The sequence below is a fragment of the Somniosus microcephalus genome, unplaced genomic scaffold (assembly GCF_052327205.1).
Source record: "Somniosus microcephalus isolate GS21.2 unplaced genomic scaffold, FLI_Smic_1.0 unresolved_chr3, whole genome shotgun sequence".
Taxonomy (NCBI): domain Eukaryota; kingdom Metazoa; phylum Chordata; class Chondrichthyes; order Squaliformes; family Somniosidae; genus Somniosus; species Somniosus microcephalus.
The window spans coordinates 22,989,049-23,008,546 of record NW_028225181.1 but is presented as its reverse complement, the minus strand read 5'-3'; the positions used below and the strand labels follow the sequence as shown (position 1 = coordinate 23,008,546).

At 55.9% G+C, this 19,498-nt stretch overlaps 1 long non-coding RNA gene across 1 annotated transcript; it reads right to left on the bottom strand.

Annotated features, from left to right (window-relative positions):
- Positions 1-1,300: 1,300 nt before the first annotated feature.
- Positions 1,301-13,630, bottom strand: LOC147091314 (uncharacterized). Its single transcript, XR_015075139.1, has 3 exons — positions 13,396-13,630; positions 2,652-2,719; positions 1,301-1,428 (listed from the first exon to the last, which is right to left on the bottom strand). It is a non-coding gene; the product is annotated as an uncharacterized LOC147091314 (long non-coding RNA).
- Between the last annotated feature and the right edge of the window lie 5,868 nt (positions 13,631-19,498).

The window sequence follows — 19,498 nt, the reverse complement described above, 5'->3', positions numbered from 1 at the left end:
GGTGGGAGTGAGGGATATGTGGAGAAGGTGGGGAGGTGGGAGTGAGGGATATCGGGAGAAGGTGGGGAGGTGGGAGTGAGGGATATGGGGAGAAGGTGGGGAGGTGTGAGTGAGGGATATGGGAGAAGGTGAGGAGGTGGGAGTGAGGGATATGTGGAGAAGGTGGGGAGGTGGGAGTGAGGGATATGGGAGAAGGTGAGGAGGTGGGAGTGAGGGATATGTGGAGAAGGTGGGGAGGTGTGAGTGAGGGATATGGGAGAAGGTGAGGAGGTGGGAGTGAGGGATATGGGGAGAAGGTGGGGAGGTGTGAGTGAGGGATATGGGGAGAAGGTGGGGAGGTGGGAGTGAGGGATATGTGGAGAAGGTGGGGAGGTGGGAGTGAGGGATATGGGGAGAAGGTGGGGAGGTGGGAGTGAGGGATATGGGGAGAAGGTGGGGAGGTGGTATTGAGGGATTAGGGGAGAAGGTGGGGAGGTAGGAGTGAGGGATATGTGGAGAAGGAGGGGAGGTGGGAGTGAGGGATTTGGGGAGAAGGTGGGGAGGTGGGAGTGAGGGATATGGGGAAAAGGTGGGGAGGTGGGAGTGTGGGATATGGGGAGAAGGTGGGGAGGTGGGAGTGAGGGATATGGGAGAAGGTGGGGAGGTGGGAGTGAGGGATATGGGGAGAAGGTGGGGAGGTGGGAGTGTGGGATATGGGGAGAAGGTGGGGAGGTGGGAGTGAGGGATATGGGGAGAAGGTGGGGAGGTGGGAGTGAGGGATATGGGGAGAAGGTGGGGAGGTGGGAGTGAGGGATATGGGGAGAAGGTGGGTAGGTGGGAGTGAGGATATGGGGAGAAGGTGGGGAGGTGGGAGGGAGGGATATGGGGAGAAGGTGGGGAGGTGGGAGTGAGGGATATGGGAGAAGGTGGGGAGGTGGGAGTGACGGGGAGGGTGGGGAGTGATAGAGGTGGAATGGAGAGAGAGGGTGAGAAGGTGAGACAGAGAGTGTGACAGCAGGGACTACACCAGCTAGCATTTCCCTGAAGAATCACATTCCCAACCTGTACCACGAGAGCCCAGGACTTGAGATTGAGGAGGGAGGGGGAAGGGAGTGGAGAGATGGAAGGAGGTGTGGGGGGAGTTGGGGAGGTCCAACGGAGGGGAGGGCGTGAGTTCCTGATGAAGGTGGCCCACCCAACGTCTCATCATTCAGCTGAAGGCTAACACACCCCACTCATACCCTCCCCTCCACCCAGGACAAGGAAAGACCCTCCCCTCAACCCAACCCTCACAGAGAGAAACGCAGAACTCACCTTCATTACTGTTTGCGAGGGAATAGATGGGGTGGTCACAGTCGTACTTGATGACTGCCAAGTAAGAGTTTTTGTCAAGGGCGGTCAGGTAGTCGAAGTGACCGTGTACGATCTTTTCTGGGACACCGCAGTGAACTGGAGGAGGGCAAGTGTTGAGATAGATTTAGTACAGCAGTCACACGAATTTCGTATCCCCCCCCTTCACCTGCCCCTCCCTCAGTACCGTCCCTCTGACAGTGCAGCACTCCTCCAGTACTGCCCCTCCGACAGTGCAGCGCTCCCTCAGGACTGCCCCTCCGACAGTGCAACGCTCCCTCAGTACTGCCCCTCCGACAGTGCAGCAGTCCCTCAGTACTGCCCCTCTGACAGTGCAGTGACTCTCAGTACTGCCCCTCCGACTGTGCAGCACTCCCTCAGTATTGCCCCCTGACAGTGCAGCGCTCCCTCAGTACTGCGCCTCTGACAGTGCAGCCCTCTCTCAGCACTGCCCCTCCGACAGTGCAGTGCTCCCTCAGTACTGACCCTGCAGCAGTGCAGCCCTCCCTCAGTACTGCCTCTCCGACAGTGCAGCGCTCTCTCAGTACTGCCCCTCCGACAATGCAGGGCTCCCTCAGTACTGCCCCTCCGACAGTGCAGTGCTCCCTCACCTCTCACCCTCTGACAATGCAGCGCTCCCTCAGTACTGCCCCTCTGGCAGTGAGGCACTCCCTCAGCACTGACACTCTGACGGTGAGGCTCTCCCTCAGTACTGCCCCTCCGACAGTGCAGTGCTCCCTCACCTCTCACCCTCTGACAATGCAGCGCTCCATCAGTACTGCCCCTCTGGCAGTGAGGCACTCCCTCAGCACTGACACTCTGGCAGTGAGGCGCTCCCTCAGTACTGCCGCTCTGACAGTGAGGCACTCCCTCAGTACTGCCCCTCCAACAGTGCAGCACTCCCTCAGTACTGCCCCTCTGACAGTGCAGCGCTCCCTCAGTATTGTCCCTCTGACAGGGCAGCGCTCCCTCAGTACTGCCCCTCCGACAGTGAGGCACTCCCTCCGCACTGACCCTCCGACAGTGAGGCACTCCCTCAGTACTGACCCTCTGTCAGTGCCGCGCTCCCTCGGTACAGCCCCTCTGAGAGTGCAGTGCTCCCTCACCTCTCACCCTCTGACAGTGCAGCGCTCCCTCAGCACTGCCCCTCCCACAGTAAGGCGCTCCCTCAGCACTGACCCTCTGACAGTGAGGCGCTCCCTCAGCAATGACCCTCTGACCCGTGACCTTTCTGACTCGGAGGCTAGAGACAGGGAGCGACCAACTAAGCCACAGCTGTCCTGCATGTTAAACTGACTGACCGTCTGCCTGGAGTTGGTCACCTCGTTTGTGATGTTGCTCCGAAAGGGTCACCAGTGTACAGAGAAGGATCGACTGGAGCAGAACAACCCTGGAAGTGAACGGAAAAGAAGAGACATCACTGGCACACCCAGAATCGCTTGGTTTTCCATATCTACGTTTGTCACATGATGCTACTTGCTCTTCTTCCATCCAGCGCCCTCCCCGACCATCCCCCGCAAAAGGCCCTCAGGCCGAGGGTCAACATGGTTAGAAAAAAACCTCGGGAATTTGAAAGGGGCAGTACTGACGGAGCGTTGCACTGTCGGAGGGGCAGTACTGAGGGAGCGCTGCACTGTCGGAGGGGCAGTACTGACGGAGCGTTGCACTGTCGGAGGGGCAGTACTGAGGGAGCGCTGCACTGTCGGAGGGGCAGTACTGAGGGAGCGCCGCACTGTCGGAGGGGCAGTACTGAGGGAGCGTTGCACTGCCGGAGGGGCAGTACTGAGGGAGCGCCGCACTGTCGGAGGGGCAGTACTGAGGGAGCGTTGCACTGTCGGAGGGGCAGTACTGACGGAGCGTTGCACTGTCGGAGGGGCAGTACTGAGGGAGCGCTGCACTGTCGGAGGGGCAGTACTGAGAGAGAACTGCACTGTCGGAGGGGCAGTACTGAGGGAGCGCTGCACTGTCGGAGGGGCAGTACTGAGGGAGCGCTGCACTGTCAGAGGGGCTGTACTGATGGAGCGTTGCACTGTCGGAGAGGCAGTACTGAGGGAGCGCTGCACTGCCGGAGGGGCAGTACTGAGGGAGTGCTGCACTGTCGGAGGGGCAGGTCTGAGGGAGCGCTGTACTGTCGGAGGGGCAGTGCTGAGGGAGTGCTGCGCTGTCAGAGGGGCAGTGCTGAGGGAGGGCTGCACTTTCGGATGGGCCTTGCTGAGGGAGCGCTGCACTGTAGGAGGAGCAGTACTGAGGGATCTTTGTACTGTCGGAGGGGCTGTACTGAGGGGAGCTGCACTGTCAGAGGTGCAGTACTCAGGGAGCGCTGCACTGTCGGAGCGGCAGTACTGAGGGGGCGCTTCACTGTCGGAGGGGCAGTACTGAGGGAGCGCTGCACTGTCAGAGCGGCAGTACTGAGGGGGCGCTCTACTGTCGGAGGGGCAGTACTGAGGGAGCACTGCACTGTCGGAGGGGCAGTACTGAGGGAGCGCCGCACTGTCGGAGGGGCAGTACTGAGGGAGTGCTGCACTTTCGGAGGGGCAGTACTGAGGGAATGCTGCAATGTCGGAGGGGCTGTACTGAGGGAGCGCTGCACTGTTGGAAGGGCAGTACTGAGGGAGCGCTGCACTGTTGGAGGGGCAGTACTGAGGGAGCACTGCACTGTCGGAGGAGCAGTTCTATGGGAACACTGTACTGTCGGAGGGACTGTACTGAGGGAGCGCTGCACTGTGAGAGGTGCAGTACTGAGGCAGTGCTGCACTGTCGGAGGGGCAGTACTGAAGGATGCCGCACTGTCAGAGGTGCCTTAATGAGGGAGTGCTGCACTGTGAGAGGGGCAGCACTGAGGGAGTGCTGGAATGTCAGAGGGGCAGTACTGAGGGAGCACTGCATCTTACAGGGGCAGTACTAACGGAGTGCTGCACTGTTGGAGGGGCAGTACTGAGGGAGTGCTGCACTGTCAGAGGGGTGGTACTGATGGGACACTGCTCCATCAGAGGGGCAGTACTGAGGGAGCGCTGCACTGTCAAAGGGGCAGTACTGAGGTGGTTCTGTATTGTTGGAGGGGCAGTACTGAGGGAGCGCTGCAATGCCGAAGGGGCGGTAGTAAGGGAGTGCTGCACTGTCGGAGTGGCCGTAGTGAGGGAACACTGCACTGTCGGAGGGCCTGTAGTGAGAAAACGCTTCACTGTCAGAGGAGCAGTACTATGGGAACATTGTACTGTCGGTGGGGCAGTACTGAGGGAGCACTGCACTGTCGGACGTGCTGTACTGAGGGGGCGCTGCATTATGGGAGGGGCAGTACTGAGGGAGCGCTGCACTGTCAGAGGGGCAGTACCGAGGGAGGGCTGGACTTTTATAGGGGCATTGCTGAGGAAGCGCTGCACTGTAGGAGGAGCAGTACTGAGGGATCATTGTACTGTCGGAGGGGCTCAACTGAGGGGTCTGCACTGTCAGAGGTGCAGTACTGAGGGAGCGCTGCACTGTCGGAGCGGCAGTACTGAGGGAGCGTGGCACTGTCAGAGGTGCAGTACTGAGGGAGCGCGGCACTGTCAGAGGGGCAGTGCTGAGGGAGCGCTGCACTGTCGGAGGGCCAGTACTGAGGGTGCGCGGCACTGTCGGAGGGGCAGTACTGAGGGAGCGCTGCACTGTCGGAGGGCCAGTACTGAGGGAGCGCTGCACTGTCGGAGGGGCAGTGCTGAGGGAGCGCGGCACTGTCGGAGGGCCAGTACTGCGGGAGCGCTGCACTGTCGGAGGGGCAGTACTCAGGGAGCGCTGCACTGTTGGAGCGGCAGTACTGAGGGAGCGCTGCACTGTGGGGGGGCAGTACTGATGGAGTGCTGCACTGTAGGAGGAGCAGTACTGAGGGATCATTCTACTCTACTGAGGCGGGCTGCACTGTCAGAGGTGCAGTACTGAATGAGCGCTGCACTGTCGGAGCGGCAGTACTGAGTGAGCGCTGCACTGTCGGAGCGGCAGTACTGAGGGAGCGCTGCACTGTCGGAGGGGCAGTACTGAGGGGGCGCTCTACTATCAGAGGGGCAGTCCTGAGGGAGCGCTGCACTGTCAGAGGGGCAGTACGGAGAGAGTGCGGCACTGTCAGAGGGGCAGTACTGAGGGAGCGCTGCACTGTCGGAGGGGCAGTACTGCAGGAGCGCTGCACTGTCGGAGGGGCAGTACTGAGGGAGCACTGCACTGTTGGAGGGGCAGGACTGAGGGAGCGCTGCACTGCCAGATGGGCGGTACTGAGGGGACACTGCTCCGTCAGAGGGGCAGTACTGAGGGAGCGCTGCACTGTCGGAGGGGCGGTACTGAGGGTGCACTGCAGTGTCGGAGGGGTTGTACTGAGGGGGCGCTGCATTATTGGAGGGGCAGTACTGAAGGTGCTCTGCTCTGTCAGAGGGGCAGTACTGAGGGAGCGCTGCACTGTCGGAGGGGCAGCACTGAGGGAGCGCTGCACTGTCGGAGGGGCAGTACTGAGGGAGTGCTGCCCTGTCAGAGTGGCAGTACTGATGGAGCGTTGCACTGTCGGAGGGGCAGTACTGGGGGAGTGCTGCACTGTCGTAGGGGCCGTTCTGAGGGAGCGCTGCACTGTCGGAGGGGCAGTACTGAGGGAGCGCTGCACTGTCAGAGGGGCGGTACTGAGGGGACACTGCTCCATCAGAGGGGCAGTACTGAGGGAGCGCTGCACTGTCGGAGGGGCAGTACTGAGGGAGCACTGCAGTGTCGGAGGGGTTGGACTGAGGGGGCGCTGCATTATTGGAGGGGCAGTACTGAGGGAGCGCTGCACTGTCAGAGGGGCAGTACTGAAGGAGCCCTGCATTATTGGAGGGGCAGTACTGAGGGAGAGCTGCACTGTCAGAGGGGCAGTACTGAGGGAGCGCTGCACTGTTTGAGGGGCAGCACTGAGGGAGCGCTGCACTGTCGGAGGGGCAGTACTGAGGGAGTGCCGCCCTGTCAGAGGGGCAGTACTGACGGAGCATTGCACTGTCGGAGGGGCAGTACTGGGGGAGTGCTGCACTGTCGTAGGGGCAGTTCTGAGGGAGCGCTGCACGGTCGGAGGGGCAGTACTGAGGGAGCGCTGCGCTGTGAGAGGGGCAGTACTGAGGGAGGGCTGCACATTCGGAGGGGCATTGTTGAGGGAGCGCTGCACTGTAGGAGGAGCAGTACTGAGGGAGAGCTGCACTGTCGGAGGGGCAGGACTGAGGGGGTGCTCTACTGTCAGAGGGGCAGCACTGAGGGAGCGCGGCACAGTCAGAGGGGCAGTACTGAGGGAGTGCTGCACTGTCGGAGTGGCAGTACTGAGGGAGCGCTGCACTGTCAGACGTGCCTTAATGAAGGAGTGCTGCACTGTCAGAGGGGCAGTACTGAGGGACCGCTGCCCTGTCGGAGGGGCAGTACTGAGGGAGCGCTGCACTGTTGGAAGGGCAGTACTGAGTGAGTGCTGCACTGTTGGAAGGGCAGTACTGAGGGAGCGCTGCACTGTTGGAGGGGCATTAGTGAGGGAGTGCTTCACTGTCGGAGGGGCAGTACTGGGGCTCGCTGCACTGTCGGAGGGGCAGTACTGAGGGAACATTTTACTGCCAGAAGTCCTGTACTGAGGGAGTGCTTCACTGTCAGAGGAGCAGTAATATGGGAACACTGTACTGTCGGAGGGACTGTACAGAGGGAGCGCTGCACTTTGAGAGGTGCAGTACTGAGGCAGTGCTGCACTGTCAGAAGCGAAGTACTGAAGGACGCCGCGCTGTCAGGGGTGCCTTAATGAGGGAGTGCAGCACTGTCAGAGAGGCAGTACTGAGGGAGCGCTGCAGTGTCGGAGGGGCAGTACTGAGGGAGCCCTGGAATGTCAGAGCGGCAGTACTGAGGGAGCATTGCATCTCAGAGGGGCAGTACTGAGGGTGTGCTGCACTGTCAGAGGGGCAGTACTGACGGAGCGCTGCACTTTCGGAGGGGCAGTACTGAGGGAGCGCTGCACTGTCGGAGGGGCAGTACTGAGGGAGCACTGCACTGTCAGAGGGGCGATACTGAGGGGACACTGCTCCGCCAGAGGGGCAGTACTGAGGGAGCGCTGCACTCTCAAAGGGGCAGTACTGAAGTGGTTCTGTACTGTTGGAGGGGCAGTACTGAGGGAGCGCTGCACTGTCGGAGGGGCAGTACTGAGAAAACGCCTCACTGTCAGAGGAGCAGTACTATGGGAACATTGTACTGTCAGAGGGGCTGTACTGAGGGAGTGCTGCACTGTCGGAGGGGCAGTACTGAGAGAGGGCTGCACATTCGGAGGGGCATTGCAGAGGGAGCGCTGCACTGTAGGAGGAGCAGTACTGAGGGATCATTGTACTGTCGGAGGGGCTGCACTGACGGGGGCTGTACTGTCAGAGGCGCAGTACTGAGGGAGCGCTGCACTGTCGGAGCGCTGCACTGTCGGAGCGGCAGTACTGAGGGAGCGCTGCACTGTCGGAGGGGCAGTACTGAGGGGGCGCTCTACTGTCAGAGGGGCAGTCCTGAGGGAGCGCTCTACTGTCAGAGGGGCAGTACTGATGGAGCGCGGCACTGTCGGAGGGGCAGTACTGAGGGAGCGCTGCACTGTCGGAGGGGCAGTACAGCAGGAGCGCTGCACTGTCGGAGGGGCAGTACTCAGGGAGCGCTGTATTGTTGGAGTGGCAGTACTGAGGGAGCCCTGCACTGTGGGGGGGCAGTACTGAGGGAGCGCTGCACTGTCGGAGCAGGCAGTACTGAGGGAGCGCTGCACTGTCAGAGGGGCAGTACTGAGGGGGCGCGCTACTGTCAGAGGGGCAGTACTGAGGGAGCGCTGCACTGTCAGAGGGGCAGTACTGAGGGAGCGCAGCACTGTCAGAGGGGCAGTACTGAGGGGGTGCGCTACTATTAGAGGGGCAGTACTGGCCCAGGCAGTAGTCCCTACATGCTTCAAGAGCGCCACCATCATTCCTGTGCCTAAACAAGCGGCTGTGACGTGTCTGAATGACTATCGACCTGTCGCACTCACACCCATCATAATGAAGTGTTTCGAGAGACTGGTCTTAGCCCACATCAAAGCCACTGTTCCTGCCTCCCTTGACCAACACCAGTTTGCCTATCGTGCAAACAGATCAACGGAGGATGCAATCACAACTGCTCTACACTCGGCACTGAATCACCTAGATGGTAAGGAGACCTACATCAGAATGTTGTTTATAGGCTACAGCTCAGCATTCAACACTGTCGTCCCCAACAAGCTGGCCACCAAACTCCAAACTCTTGGCCTGAACACTTCCCTCTGCAACTGGACCCTGGACTTCCTAACAAACAGACCCCAGTCTGTCAAATTAGGTAACCACACCTCCCCCCGCCGACCCTGAACAAGGGGGCCCCACAAGGATGTGTGCTGAGCCCCCTCCTCTACTCCCTCTTCACCCACGACTGTGTGGCTGTTAATGGTTCCAACACCATCATCAAGTTTGCAGATGACACCACGGTAGTAGGCCAGATCACCAACAACGATGAGTCAGCCTACAGGGAGGAGGTCCAGCATCTCGTGAAGTGGTGTGCCGACAACAACCTGGCCCTTAACACCAAGAAAACAAAGGAAATAATCGTGGACTTCAGGAAGTCCAATGGCGGAAGTCACACCCCCATCCACATCAATGGGGCGGAGGTGGAAAGGGTGGCCAGCTTTAAGTTCCTTGGAGCCCATATCACGGAAGACCTCTCCTGGTCCCTCAATACCTCCTCTCTGGTGAAGAAGGCCCAGCAGCGCCTATATTTCTTGAGGAGGCTGAAGGGATGTAATCTGTCACCCCTGATCCTCTCTAACTTCTACCGCTGCACTATAGAGAGCATCCTGACAAACTGTATCACGGTATGGTATGGCAGCTGTAGCTCCCATGACCGGAAAGCCCTGCAGCGGGTAGTCAAAACTGCCCAACGCATTACCGGCACCCGGCTACCGACCATAGAGCATATATATCAGAAACGCTGCCTACGGAGGGCACGGTCCATCATCAAAGACCCTACCCACCCCAGCCACAGTCTGTTCGCCCTCCTACCATCTGGAAGATGCTACAGATGCATTCGCACCCGTACGACCAGATTTAGGAACAGCTTCTTTCCCAGGGCTGTCATCCTACTGAACTCCACAAATAAACACTAAAGCCTGCACATCTGCCAATGCACTTTATTATGGTCATATTTATGCTAATATACTGCAAGCCAAATGCATAAATGTATGTTGAATGTTTAAGTGTCCTAATCCAAATTGTACACTCTCGGGAGCCGCAAGCCTACATTTCGTTGTACTGCACTTGTGCACTAACAATGACAATAAAAGTTGATTTGATTTGATTTGATTTGATTTGATTTGATTTGATTTGACTGAGGGAGCGCTGCACTGTCAGAGGGGCAGAACTGCGGGAGCGCTGCACTGTCGGAGGGGCAGTACTGAGGGAGCGCTGCACTGTCGGAGGGGCAGTACTGAGGGAACACTGCACTGTCGAAGGGGCAGTACTGAGGGAGCGCTGCACTGTCGGAGGGGCAGTACTGAGGGAGCACTGCACTGTCGGAGGGGCAGTACTGAGGGAGCACTGCACTGTGGGGGGGCAGTACTGAGGGAGTGCTGCACTGTCGAAGGGGCAGTACTGAGCGAGCGCTGCATTGTCAGATGGGCAGATTTGAGGGAACACTGTGCTGCCAGAGGGCCTGTTTTGAGTGAGCGCTTCACTGTCGGAGGGGCAGTACTGAGGGAGTGCTGCACTGTAGGAAGGGTAGTACTGAGGGAGCACTGCACTGTCGGAGGGGCAGGACTCAGGGAGCACTGCACTGTCGGAGGGGCAGTACTGAGGGAGCGCTGCATTGTCAGATGGGCAGTACTATGGGAGCACTGTACTGCCAGAGGGCCTGTTCTGAGGGAGCGCTTCAATGTCAGAGGAGCAGTACTATGGGAACACCGTACTGTTGGAGGGACTGTACTGAGGGAGCACTGCACTGTCGGAGGGGCAGTACTGAGGGAGCGCTGTACTTTTGGAGGGGCAGTACTGAGGGAGCACTGCATCACAGAGGGGCAGTACTGAGGGAATGCTGCACTGTTGGAAGGGCAGTACTGAGGGAGCGCTGCACTGTCAGAGGGGCAGTACTGAGGGAGCGCAGCACTGTCGGGGGGCAGTACTGAGGAAGCGCTGCACTGTCGGAGGGGCAGTACTGAGGGTGCTCTGCACTGGCGAAGAGGCAGTACTGAGGGATTACATCACAGTTGGAGGGGCAGTACTGAAGGAGCGCGGCACTTTCGGAGGGGCGTTACTGAGGGGATGCTGCTCCGTCAGAGGGGCAGTACTGAGGGAGCACTGCACTGTCAAAGGGGTAGTACTGAGGTGGTTCTGTACCGTTGGAGGGGCAGTACTGAGGGAGCGCTGCAGTGCCGGAACGGCGGTAGTAAGGGAGTGCTGCACTGTCGGAGGGCCTGTACTGAGAAAGCGCTTCACTTTCAGAGGAGCAGTACTATGGGAACATTGTACTCTCGGAGGGGCAGTACTAAGGGAGCACTGCACTGTCGGAAAGGGCTGTACTGAGGGGGTGCAGCACTGTCTGAGGTGCAGTACTGAGGGAGCACTGCATTATTGGAGGGGCAGTACTGAGGGAGTACTGCACTGTCAGAGGGGCAGTACTGAGGGAGCGTTGCACTGTCGGAGGGGAAGGACTGAGGGAGCGCTGCACTGTCGGAGGGGCAGTACTGAGGGAGTACTGCACTGTCGGGGGGCAGATCTGAGGGAGCACTGTGTCGGAGGGGCAGTACTGAGGGAGCGCTGCGCTGTCAGAGGGGCAGTACCGAGGAGGCGCTCTACTGTCAGAGGGGCAGTACAGAGGGAGCGCAGCACTGTCGGAGGGGCAGTACTGAGGGAGCGCTCTACCGTCAGAGGTGCCGTACTGAGGGAGCACTGCACTGTCGGAGGGTCAGTACTGAGGGAGCGCTGCACTGTCGGAGGGCCAGTACTGAGGGAGCGCTGCACTGTCAGAGGGGCCGTACTGAGGGAGCTCTGCACTGTCAGAGGGGCTGTACTGAGGGAGTGCTGCACTGTCGGAGGGACAGTACTGAGGGAGTGCTGCACTGTCAGAGGGGCAGTACTGAGGGAGCGCTGCACTGTCGGAGGGGCAGTACTGAGGGAGTGCTGCACTGTCGGAGGGACAGTACTGAGGGAGTGCTGCACTCTCGGATTTGCCGTCTTTTGCGATGCGATGTTGACCCGAATCCCAATCTGTCCTCTGAGGCAGACGTAAAAGTTCCCTCGACCACAATTGGAGGAGGAGCACGGAAGTTCTCCATGTCCGGCGGCCACTATTTCTCTCTGAACCAATAATGAGATGAACTGGTCATTATCCCATTGCGGTTCATGGGATCTCACTGTGCCCAAATTGTCTGCCGCCTCTCCTACATCACAGCAGTGATTACACTTCTAAGGTATTTCATTGGTTGTGAAGTGCTTTGGAACGCCCTGTGGTTCTGAAAGGCACTGTAACAATGCAATTCGTTCTTTCTATTTCTCATGTCCCGCTGAAGGGGGCCAGCGATGTACTTGGACAAAAGTCAACAGGAAGTGTTAAACTTTGACCTTTCAGCTCGGGGCACTGTTTCAAATCGAACCCAGATGGATGTCAACGACCTCATGCTGTCTGATGTCAACATAGATCGTAAGGGAATGAACTTCAGACTGTTCCACCTTGGAAATTGTCCCAGAGACCGCTTAGGTAATAACTTGCTGATCGGTGCAGACGGAGCATTCGTACTACACTGTCCCGTCAAACACGCCCAGGGCAGGTACAGCATGGGTTAGATACAGAGTAAAGCTCCCTCTACACTGCCCCATCAACCACTCCCAGGGCAGGTACAGCACGGGTTAGATACAGAGTAAAGCTACCTCTACACTGTCCCGTCAAACACTCCCAGGGCAGGTACAGCATGGGTGAGATACAGAGTAAAGCTCCCTCTACACTGTCCCATCAAACACTCCCAGGGCAGGTACAGCACGGGTTAGATACAGAGTAAAGCTCCCTCTACACTGTCCCATCAAACACTCCCAGGGCAGGTACAGCACGGGTTAGATACAGAGTAAAGCTCCCTCTACACTGCCCCATCAACCACTCCCAGGGCAGGTACAGCACGGGTTAGATACAGAGTAAAGCTCCCTCTACACTGTCCCGTCAAACACTCCCAGGGCAGGTACAGCATGGGTTAGATACAGAGTAAAACTCCCTCTACACTGTCCCATCAAACACTCCCAGGGCAGGTACAGCATGGGTGAGATACAGAGTAAAGCTTCCTCTACACTGTCCCGTCAAACACTCCCAGGGCAGGTACAGCACGGGTTAGATACAGAGTAAAGCTCCCTCTACACTGTCCCATCAAACACTCCCAGGGCAGGTACAGCACAGGTTAGATACAGAGTAAATCTCCCTCTACACTGTCCCATCAAACACTCCCAGGACAGGTACAGCACGGGGTTAGATGCAGAGTAAAACTCCCTCTACACTGTCCCGTCAAACACTCCCAGGATAGGTACAGCACGGGGTTAGATACAGTACAGAGTAAAACTCCCTCTACACTGTCCCATCATACACTCCCAGGGCAGGTACAGCACGGGTTAGATACAGAGTAAAGCTCCCTCTACACTGCACCATCAAACACTCCCAGGGCAGGTACAGCACGGGTTAGATACAGAGTAAAGCTCCCTCTACACTGCACCATCAAACACTCCCAGGGCAGGTACAGCACGGGTTAGATACAGAGTAAAGCTCCCTCTACACTGTCCCATCATACACTCCCAGGGCAGGTACAGCACGGGTTAGATACAGAGTAAAGCTCCCTCTACACTGTCCCATCAAACACTCCCAGGGCAGGTACAGCACGGGTTAGATACAGAGTAAAGCTCCCTCTACACTGTCCCATCAAACACTCCCAGGACAGGTACAGCACCGGTTAGATACAGAGTAAAGCTCCCTCTACACTGTCCCGTCAAACACTCCCAGGAGAGGTACAGCACCGGTTAGATACAGAGTAAAGCTCCCTCTAAACACGAAAGATCTGCTTACCACATGATGGCAGCTGAATCCCGCGTTGTCACTCAAAGACCTTCCGTCTGTCCGATGAGGGGCCGGGACTGCTTCAGAGCGTGAAGAGCTTGAGTGTCCGGCTGGCGTCTCTGCTGGCTGAAGGAACGTTCTTATAGAGGTCCCTGTCCCGCCTTGGAAAACCCTGGTAACTTTCCACCCGGCTGTTCTCTGGAGCAGTGATCCCAATTGCTCCGCCCTCCACTCCGTCCTTCCCTCCGCCTCCACTGACTCGAAAAGCAAATGCGTCCTATCTCCAAACACCATGAACTTTGTGTGACGACAGAGGTCACCATCGGAACACACACCAGCGGAGCTAACGGTGTGTGGGGGCGGACAGCCAATTTTAAGGTAAAATCTGTGAGGCTATGCAAACCGAACCTTGGCCAGCTGTGGAGAGTATTCCATCACACTCCTTACTTGTGCCTTGTAGATGGTGGAAAGTCTAAGGATAAGGGATAAGCCATTTAGGACAGAGATGAGGAGGAATTTCTTCACCCAGAGAGTGGTGAACCTGTGGAATTCTGTACCACAGAAGGCAGCTGAGGCCAATTCATTAAATATATTCAAAAAGGAGTTGGATATATTTCTTAAGGCTAAAGGGATCAAGGGGTATGGGGAGAAGGCAGGGACAGGGTACTGAATTTGGATGATCAGCCATGATCGCATTGAATGGCGGAGCAGGCTCGAGGGGCCGAATGGCCTACTCCTGCTACTATCTTCTATGTTTCTATAAATTCAAGTTGAAACTCAAAAGGTTAGTATGCAAGTGCAGCAAGTGATTAAGAAGGCCAATGGAATGTTGGCTTTCATTGCTAGGGGGATAGAATATAAAAATAGGGAGGTATTGCTTCAGTTGTACAAGGTATTGGTGAGACCGCACCTGGAATACTGCGTACAGTTTTGGTGTCCATACTTAAGAAAGGACATACTTGCTCTCGAGTCAGTACAAAGAAGGTTCACTCGGTTAATCCCGGGGATGAGGGGATGGACATATGAGCAGAGGTTTGTGGTGTATGTAACCTGTTCCACCTTAAGAGAACTACCTTAAGAGATGTACTACTTTCTCTTGGCTGCTGTATACTGTAATACCGGTGGTGACCACACCGGTATATAAGTGTTGTGTAGGGATCAGCTGGGCAGTTCAGCCCTGACCTCCGAATAGTAAAGACCTGTTAAAAGTTATTCTTGTTGTCTGTGTCCAGTGATTGATCCTAAGCATAACTGAGACACACAGACTCAACAGTGGCGACGAGTCCGATCTTACCCTGCGGCAGTTTTACATCCAAGGCAGCTTCGTCCTCAGAACGGGCGTCAAGAAGAGGCATCTGCCCTCATCATCCTGCTGAGCACCATCGCACGGGAGGCATCGAGGACCCGTGTTAAAAAGAAAAATTCTGACCACGAAGCCCTCCATCAGCGACAGGCAGTGATCATCCCTTCTACCACGGTGGTGGGTAAGCCGATCAGCGACACGAGCAGAAAGTCGGCCGCGTTGGCTGTGGAGTAGGGGAGGGAAAACGGAGGAATAAGGGCGGAGAACTCGACCACGGCCGGTAAAAAGGGCTGGGCTGCAATCGAGGCTGAGAGGCGCAGCGACTGGGACAGCTTAAGGCACGAGAGCTGCGGAGAACTCAAACGCAGCCGGTGTAAAGGACCGGGCTGCAAGCGGGGCTGCGAGGCAAAGCAGCGTCGGGGAATTGAGAACCGCTGGGGAGGCGAGAACGGCAGCAGCACGGCAATCGCCATTGCAGCCAGCGGGGGAAGAAGGCAAACGCGGGAAGCCGCCATTTTAGTAGGCGGGGGAAGAAGACAAGCGCGGGAAGCCGCCATTTTGAGAAAAAGAAAAATTTAAAAACTTGCAAGGATGCCTAAACATGGGAACATTAATACCTTTGATAGCGATATCGAAGATTGGACCACGTATGTAGAACGCATGGAAGTTTATTGTAAAGCAAATAAGGTACCAGATGATGAGAAAACACTAACCTTATTAAGCTCAATGGGTGCGAAGACATACAGGCTATTGAAGCACCTTCTATCACCAAATAAATCGGCGGATCAGACTTTCGCGAACATTGTTACTGTCCTGAAAAATCATTTAAACCCCACGCCGCTGATGATAGCGGAACGATTTAAATTTTACAGAAGAACGCAGCTGAAAGACGAAAGCAACGCTGAATTTTTAATTGAACTGCGTAAGCTATCGAAGTACTGTCAGTTTGGAACAGGACTAGAAGATGCGCTGAGAGATAAATTTGTGTGTGGATTGTTAAAAGAAGGAACACAAAAGCGACTGCTTGAGGAGAATGATCTTACGCTTGATAAAGCTGTCACTATTGCAGCATCGCAAGAAGCCGCAGCGAGAGGCACGGCGGAAATGCAGCTACGGTCACCGGAACTCAGCACCAATCAAATGGTCTTGGGTACAGTAAAATGTTATCGTTGTGGAAAGACAACGCACGATCAGAACCAGTGCTGGTTCAAAAATCAGGAATGCAGAAAATGTGGCAGGCTTGGTCACATAGCTAAAGTATGCCGGTCAGGAAAGAAGACCAGCAACAAAAAGTCACCGCAAGAAAAGTACAGAAAGGTACACAAGGTGACAGAGAACAGTTCGAACGAACAGAAGTCAGATTCAGACTCCAGCAGTGATGAACTGGGTAGTCTAAGAGTACACAAAGTTGGTAAGGAAGCAGACCTCCAAACAATTTGGGTCACACTTCAGATAGCAGGAGTCCAAGTGAAGATGGAATTGGACACTGGATCGGCATTGACGGTCATGAATAAGCAAGATTACAAAAGGTTATTCCCACATATTCCCCGACGGGATACGGAGATTGTATTGAAAACATACACGGGGCAAAGAGTATACCCCATCGGGAAGATAGAGGTAAAGGTGGTCCACAAGGGCAAAGAAAGCCGAGGAATGGACTTATATGTGCTACCTGAGGGAGGTCCACCACTACTGGGACGGGAGTGGATTAGGAAAATAAATATGGACTGGCATTCCTTAAAAGCACTAACGGTAGATTCCGGTAAAAAAGATGTCAAACCTAAACGATTGTCCAGAATATTGGACGATGCTAAAGAGGTGTTCCAACAGGGACTGGGAACACTGAGAGGAATTACGGCAAACATCAAGGTTGAAGAACATGCAAACCCGAAATTTTTCAAAGCCAGACCGGTACCTTATGCGATACGACCTGCTGTGGAAGCTGAGCTGGAAGGGCTAGAACGTTCAGGAGTACTGTCTAAGGTAGACTGGAGTGAGTGGGCTACGCCCATTGTTCCCGTCATGAAGCGTTCATCAAGCAACAAGCCGGGGGAACCAGGGAAGGTTCGCATCTGTGGAGATTTCAAGATCACTGTTAATCCGGTGCTTCACAAGGTGCAGTATCCGCTTCCGTGGATTGAGGATATCTTCGCTTCGTTGTCTGGCGGGAAACACTTCACCAAGATAGACCTGGCGCAGGCGTACTTACAGATGGAAGTTGAGGAAGAGTCACGCCAGTATCTCACGATCAACACGCATAGAGGCTTGTATAATAGACTGGTTTTTGGAGTGGCATCGGCTCCAGCAATTTGGCAGAGGGCCATGGAGCAGGTATTACAGGGAATTCCAGGCACACAATGTTACCTGGACGATATTCTGATTACAGGAGATGATGACGAGGAACACCTTGCAAATTTGGAACTGGTGCTCACCAGATTGAAAGAATATGGACTTCGAGTTAATCGCCAGAAATGTGAGTTCTTTCAGAAGCGGATCTCGTACTGTGGTCATGTCATGACCAGGAGGGGCTTCATAAGTCTCCTTACAAGATCGAAGCTGTTGTGAAGGCACCCGCTCCGGATAATGTATCCCAGTTTAGGTCGTTCCTAGGGTTGATTAACTATTACCATAAGTTTCTGCCAAATTTATCCACGGTGCTGCACCTGCTGAACGCTCTTTTGCAGAAGGGAGTACCATGGAAGTGGAGCGAGGACTGTAAGAGGGCCTTTCGCAAAAGCAAGGCATTGATCACCTCAGAGGAAGTGTTGGCTCACTTCAACCCAACGCTGCCTATTTGTTTGGCTTGTGATGCTTCTCCATATGGTATTGGGGCAGTACTCTCACACAAGTTGCCAAATGGCCTGGAGAGGCCAGTCGCGTTCGCATCCAGATCATTGACCTCCGCGGAGCGCAACTATGCTCAGATAGATAGGGAGGCTCTCAGCCTTGTGTGGGGAGTAAAGAAGTTTAATCATTACCTGCAAGGCCAAAAGTTTACACTTCTGACAGACCACCAGCCGTTGGTATCCATTTTTAACCCTAAGAAGGGTGTTTCGGTGATGACAGCACAGAGACTCCAGAGATGGCCCCTTTCTCTCACTTTCTCTATCTGTCTTTCACCGTCTCTGCGTCTTTCTCTCACTGTCGCCATCTCCCTCTATCTCTTCTTCACTGTCTGTCTCTTTGTTTCTGTGTCTCTCCCTGTCTGTCTGTTTTTCTCCCTGTCTCTTTGTCTGTCTGTCTGTTTTTCTCCCTGTCTCCCTCTCTCTATCTGTCTGTCTCTCTCTCTATCTCTCTCTCTCTTTTTCTCCCTCTCTCTTTGTCTGTCAGTCTGTTTTTCTCCCTGTCTCCCTCTCTCTATCTGTCTGTCTCTCTGTCTCTCTATCTGTCTCTCTCTATCTGTCTCTCTCTCTCTCTATCTGTCTCTCTGTTTTTCTCCCTCTCTCTTTGTCTGTCTGTCTGATTTTCTCCCTGTCTCCCTCTCTCTATCTGTCTGTCTCTCTGTCTCTCTATCTGTCTCTCTCTATCTGTCTCTCTCTCTCTCTATCTGTCCCTCTGTTTTTCTCACTCTCTCTTTGTCTGTCTGTCTGTTTTTCTCCCTGTCTCCCTCTCTCTATCTGTCTGTCTCTCTCTCTATCTGTCTGTCTCTCTCTCTATCTGTCTCTCTGTTTTTCTCCCTCTCTCTTTGTCTGTCTGTCTGTTTTTCTCCCTGTCTCCCTCTCTCTCTCTGTCTGTCTGTCTCTCTTTCTGTCTGTCTGTCTCTCTATCTGTCTCTCTCTCTCTATCTGTCTCTCTCTCTCTATCTGTCTGTCTCTCTCTCTATCTGTCTCTCTCTCTCTATCTGTCTCTCTCTCTATCTGTCTCTCTCTCTCTCTCTCTGTCTCTCTCTCTCTATCTGTCTCTCTCTCTCTATCTGTCTCTCTCTCTCTATCTGTCTCTCTCTCTCTATCTGTCTCTCTCTCTCTATCTGTCTCTCTCTCTATCTGTCTCTCTCTCTCTCTATCTGTCTCTCTCTCTCTATCTGTCTCTCTCTCTCTGCCTGTCTCTCTCTCTCTATCTGTCTCTCTCTCTCTATCTGTCTCTCTCTCTATCTGTCTCTCTCTTTCTCTCTCTGTCTCTCTCTCTCTATCTGTCTGTCTCTCTCTCTCTATCTGTCTCTCTCTCTATCGGAGCCCGGGGGGGTGTTTCATCCGAGGAGCCCGGGGGGGTGTTTCGTCCGACGAGCCCGGGGGTCTGTTTCATCCGAGGAGCCCGGGGGGGGGTTTCGTCCGAGGAGCCTGGGGGGGTGTTTCGTCCGACGAGCCCGGGGGGGGTGTTTCGTCCGAGGAGCCCGGGGGGGTGTTTCGTCCGAGGAGCCCGGGGGGGTGTGTCGTCCGAGGAGCCCGGGGGGGTGTTTCATCCGAGGAGCCCGGGGGGGTGTTTCGTACGAGGTGCCCGGGGGGGAGTTTCGTCCGAGGAGCCCGGGGGGGGGGGCTTCGTCCGAGGAGCCCGGGGAGGTGTTTCGTCCGAGGAGCCCGGGGAGGTGTTTCGTCCGAGGAGCCCGGGGGGGTGTTTCGTCCGAGGAGCCCGGGGGGTGTTTCGTCCGAGCAGCCCGGGGGGGTGTTTCGTTCGAGGAGCCCGGGGGGGGTGTTTCGTCCGAGGAGCCCGGCGGGGGGTGTTTCGTCCGAGGAGCCCGTGGGGGGTGTTTCTTCCGAGGAACCCGGGGGGGGGGGTGTTTCGTCCGATGAGCCCGGAGGGGTGTTTCGTCCGAGGAGCCCGGGGGGGTGTTTCGTCCGAGGAGCCCGGGGAGGTGTTTCGTCCGAGGAGCCC